A 6,000-nucleotide genomic window follows, 5' to 3' on the forward strand; every position below is an offset into this window, starting at 1 on the left:
ACTGATCAAAATGCACAAAGAGCTCTCTGATTTTCAGATTTCTGTAAAAAACACCCAAAACCACAGTGACCTTTTCATGCTTTAAAAAGATACACCAAGCTAACTGATACTGCTCCTGTTTTACTTTTGCACCAAACTGAAGAAGTATGATTCTGCGCATCGAGAATGGTCATGGTAAACAGACCACAGTTAACCTAGGAACCTATGTATCTGTTTTTCACTGGAGGGAAAATAGACAAAACCAAAATTGAGCCCTGTTCTACACAAGATACCAAAGGATGGTGAGATTAGAGTCTTTATCATGCAAAATCTGCATTCTGCTTTTGCACATCTCCTCACCATGAATTTGCATACTTACATACATACATAAAACTATCATCCAATGTAATACTAGACCACCTTAGCATTACCATCATTTTTATTGCATATTTTTCCGTGTTCCACCACCTCTTTTCCTCTTGGCTGTTACAGCTGGCACACCACATCTCTCCCCTGCCTCCTTTCTGCCCCAAGCACCTGTGGCGTCAGCAGTGTGCTCTGCCAACTGCCCCTTCCCATTCAAGCTATGAAACCCACAAGCTAATCCTCTCCATCTCTGCCTCCTTAGCATCCTTGCTACCACTTCTTTCCCCTCTGGGATTAACAGGTGTTTCCTCCAAACATCTGCAGTTTCCCCCCTTCACCTCATTCCCCAGATCTCCCAGTTTATCTCCACATTATTCCTCTTTGTTTACAGTCGACAAATGTTCTCGTGTTATCCCTCATCCATCAAGCCCTGCACAAGCGCACGACTGGCTCCACTTTGGCAGGGCACACCAAATCAAGACGAGAGCTGAAGCCATCTGTTGCAGCTGTTGTTTTACAGCTCCTCCACCACTCTGGAGCACGCTCCTGCCTCCCAAGCGGGAGCCTTGTGGAAAGCAGTTCAAATGGATCAATCACCCAGACATGCAAGGTATGCCCAGCACCAGCGATAGGGGCAGCTGCTGAGTGTAACCCAAGCCTCTCTTGGAAAACACTTCTGTAAACAAATCTGTCATTTGATTTTGGGGCACAAACAGTAAGTATTCCTGAAAGCACCCTGCCAGGATGGAGACGAGAGGTTCACACCTCTCTTTGATCTGTGATTGCACGAAACTTGGCTCCAGCTCAGCAGACAGCAGTGATTCTATCTTTTGGGAAGAATGGGCTCCTTTGCAAGAGCATATCAAGAAGAGGGCATTTTTCTGAGTCTCTGCATGAACCGTGGGCATTGTCCATGGTTTGCAATTGAGCTTGGACCTTCAGATGCTCTAGAGTTGCCAAACCTAAAGGTTTATAAAAATAAAGGCCTCATGGCATTTAAAAGACCAAAACAAAGGGAAGTGCAAACAGAAAAGCTAACTCTGCCTTGCATGCTGAAATGTTTTTAGGGGATTCAACTCTGTGCATCATCACAACAAGCCCTAAAATGACACCAGATCCCAGACATGTGGGCTCTCTGGCTCTGATCCTGCTTTGGTCCTGATCTATCCTTCTGTACAGGACGGGCTTTAGAGACAACTTTGCCTTCTACAGACCAAATTTTTAGGAAAGCAAATGCTGATGTATAGAAATGCAATAATTTCATTAATAAAATCTAATAGGTTGAAGCAGGTTATAACTTAAGAAAAACAGAGAAATCCGAGTGCTGCAGAAGAGGTGTGAATCTCCATTTACTCTACAGCTGGATACCAAAACAACACAGAGGGTCCCTGCTCGTCTGCAAAGCTGCAGGACTCCAGGCTGGGTTGTGCAGAGCCATGAAGAACATTGGTAAGAGCTCACCTGGGCACTTAACCAGCTCAGCTGCTATTTTCATTCCTCTGGTTTATGGCATCCAGGCCCATAAACCATCCATGGAATGTTTCAGGACCCAAAGCTGAGCTCTGTGATGGACCCTTCCCACAAGGCCTCTCACTGTCCCAGCAGGAGAAACCCCTCACTCCCCAGCTTCTGCTGCAGCTTCACCCCAGGGTACCCAGCCCAGTAGGAGTTACTCTGCAGTCATAGCCATCTGCCACTAAACATGATGTGAAGTCACTTCCCCATCTATAGAAAAGTGTTACACCGCTGTTGTTGCACATGCTGCAGGGCACTGTGGCTTGGGGAAGAAGAGAAGGAAGGTGTGGTAAGGGAGGCCCGGGGAATCCCAGAAACAAGGCTCCTAAAGTCACCTTTCTGGCACAATTGTGCTAGATGACTGAATAGAGAAGCCTTTCAAACGTGTGACCTATTGCTGCTGTGATGAAAAATTATTTGCTTTATCTGTCGGTGTGACTGTAACAGAGCATTTCTGCTCCTTTCAAAAAGGGTATCATGCTAGCAGCTTAAATTGCTCAGCTTTTTCTTGCTAGCTTGGTATATCTGAATACCAGTATCTGATCAAGAACAACCCTCCTGCATAATAATGGCCAGCCAGCAGTGCTTGTGCAAAGCAAAATAACTCTTAGATCAAAATCATTCTTCACAGGGGTGAATTAGGTTAATGTCAAACAATTCAAGCTCATTATTCCTAATGTTAATGTGACAATGCCATGTGTGTCTACTGTCCTAACAAAAGAAGCAAAAACTTTCGCTGTTGGTGGCCAGTTTGGAAACTTCGCAAATGCAGATGGGCACTAATGTCTCATACGGGATCTAAACACAGAGATTGCTTGATGCAGAGCATGGGCTAACATGGCTTGTGGATCTGGGAGAACAGATGGAAAATAAAACTGTGCTAATAGAATGTGGAGTATGATAAATGACTTTTGGTTTTAATGTTTTCCAAAAATCTCTCATCCAGTGTATCCATACCTCCAGTGGAAGAAAATGCCCTCACAGGATATTGCAGGGGTGTTGTTCATGCCAAGCGCGTTCATGTCATTGTCAGCCTGAAATAGTTTTGCTTACATTAATTCTTGTCTTAACACAGCCAAGATCTAACTAACTACACATGTTATCACTGTTTATATGTTTGTATCTACTATAATTGTTAGCTTATGCATATATATGAGCTGGTGTTTTGAGTGTATAAAGAATTAATGCAAGGAAGCTTAAATCCTGCTCAGCCTTCAAGAAGAAGCTTTCCCTCACAGTCAGCACGCATTACAGTAAGCACCAGGACAGTGATATCTTTTCCCTGTCTGAGGAAAATATGGGTAAGTGCCCACCTATCCAGTAGGCACCAACACTCAGGTCAGGTGATGGCATGAGTGGGAGAGGTGTGAGTGGCACCTGAAACATCATAGGGGAGAAAGTAGATGTGAAGGACACACATATCCCTGAAGAACATCCCTTCATTGAAATCCATGCCCTGGACAAAGTCTTGCTTAAAGATAAGTTTCCAGTATGTGAGCATGTTGAGAACATTTTAACTGGATAAAACAGAGAACAGCATTAGAATAATCTGTCTGCAGCTGTAAGTTTTCTTTTATTTCTGCACAGCTGCCTCTAAATAAGGATATTTTACTGCTGATCTTTGGATTCCTGAATAAATACATTCCTTACTTTATCTTCAAGTCTGTCTGGTGGTAGGAGTGATTTAAGGATAACTGGCAAACCATCGCCATTCCATTCCAAAAGAAATGACAATTCAGTAAAGGAAGGTGTTGGACTGTTCTCCTAGAAAAGATACAAAGCCAGAGGTAGCCAAATGTTTCTTTCCAAGTTCCCTGGCTCACAAAGTTGCTCAGCGAATGTCCCATCAGATTTGACAAATCATGGCAGTCAGGTGAAGTTACCAACAACTGGAAAAAGGGAAATATAACCCCCATTTCAAGAAGAGGAAAATGGAAGACCCGGGGAATTACAGACCAGTCAGTCTCACCTCGAGCCTGGCAAAATCTTGGAGCACATTCTCCTGGATGGCATGCTAAGGCACATGAAAAACAACAAGGGGCTTGGTGACAGCCAGCATGGCTTCACTAAGGGGAAATCCTGCCTGACCAATTTGGTGGCCTTCTATGATGGGGCTACGGAACTGATGGACAGGGGTAGAGCAGCTGATGTCATCTACCTGGACTTGAGCAAAGCGTTTGACACTGTCCCATATGACATCCTTGTCTCTAAATTGGAGAGACATCAGTTTGACAGGTGGACCACTCGGTGGATAAAGAACTGGCTGGATGGCCGCACACAAAGTGTTGTGGTCAATGGCTCGATGTCCGGCTGGAGACCAGTAACGAGTGGTGTCCCTCAGGGATCGGTGTTGGGACCGGTCTTGTTCAACATCTTCGTCGCTGACATGGACAGTGGGATTGAGTGCGCCCTCAGCAACTTTGCCGATGACACCAAGCTGTGTGGTTCGGTTGATACGCTGGAGGGAAGGGATGCCATCCAGAGGGACTACGACATGCTTGTGAGGTGGGCTGATGTCAACCTTATGAAGTTCAACCACGCCAAGTGCAAGGTCCTACACCTGGGTTGGAGCAATCCCAGGCACAGCTACAGACTGGGCAAAGAAGAGATTCAGAGTGGCCCTGCAGAGAAGGACTTGGGGGTGCTGGTCAATGAGAAAATGAACATGAGCCGGCTTCAGTGTGCACTCGCAGCCCAGAAAGCCAACCGTATCCTGGGCTGCATCAAAAGGAGTGTGACCAGCAGGTCGAAGGAGGTGATCCTGCCCTTCTACTCTGCTCTTGTGAGACCTCACCTGGAGTATTGTGTGCAGTTCTGGTGTCCTCAACATAAAAAGGACATGGAACTGCTGGAACAAGTCCAGAGGAGGGCCACGAGGATGATCAGGGGACTGGAGCACCTCCCGTATGCAGACAGGCTGAGGAAGTTGGGGCTGTTGAGCCTGGAGAAGAGAAGGCTGCGTGGAGACCTCATAGCAGCCTTCCAGTATCTGAGGGAGGCCTATAGGGATGCTGGGGAGGGACTCTTCATCAGGGACTGTAGCGGTAGGTTTAAAAGTTAAACAGGGGAAGTTTCGATTGGATATAAGGAAGAAGTTCTTTACCGTAAGGGTGGTGAGGCACTGGAATGATTGCCCAAGGAAGCTATGAATGCTCCATCCCTGGAGCATTCAGGTTGGATGGAGTCTTGGGTAGCATGGTTCAGCATATAGCTGTCCTGCTCATGGCAGGGGGATTGGAACTAGATGATCTTAATGTCCTTTACAGCCCTAATGTTCTTAATGTCCTTTACATCCCTGGAGCATCCAGGTTGGATGGAGTCTTGGATAGCATGGTTCAGTGTATAGTTGTCCTGCTCATGGCAGGGGGATTGGAACTAGATGATCTTAATGTCCTTTACAACCCTAACTATTCTATGATTCACAGCTTCCTTGGGCAACGCATTCCAGATGGTGGTGATGAAGCCCACAACTCAGTCAAGCAAGTGTACACTCAGCTGGGCCATTTTATCTCCTTTCCCCCCTCTATTTCTTCATGTTTATTACTCCTCCAAGTCATATTGATGTCTCCATTACTGAATGCCTCCTCCTTCTCATAAGCATCCCTTAATTAGACCCACACAATCCATCAGTCCCCTAAAACCTTCCATAAGAAATTTTGTCCAATCCTCAAATTCTCCTTCCTGTTAAGTCCTACATCATATTTAGCAGTATCTGCCTTTCCTGTGCATGGCTGTCTGACCCACTTGGCTGTCCCACCATGGGCTATTTCACATCAATAATGGTCTAATCCTTCTCCTTTGAAGGACGATATTGCTGATTCAGTTGGTCCTGTTTTCATTGCTCAGGTCACCAGGATGCCTCTGTCTGTTATTGATCCTTGCTGGTCTTACTGCTTGCTGTGGTTGCTATTTAGTCACCTAACTTGAAACACAGAAATCTAATGTTGGTCTTTGGGTGGCTAGTAAAAGTAAAGGCCAATCTGGCTACATGGAGGACGTCTAAACCACATAAAAACACTTCTTAAGCACAGAGGAATAGCTGGATCTCCAGCTCTCCTTATGTGTGTAAAACAAGATTTCCACAAGTCATCTTGATGGTTTCCATCTTGAAGCATCCAACTTGAAATGTGTGAAAGGAGC

This window comes from Lathamus discolor, chromosome 4, assembly GCF_037157495.1.
Source record: "Lathamus discolor isolate bLatDis1 chromosome 4, bLatDis1.hap1, whole genome shotgun sequence".
Taxonomy (NCBI): Eukaryota; Metazoa; Chordata; class Aves; order Psittaciformes; family Psittacidae; genus Lathamus; species Lathamus discolor.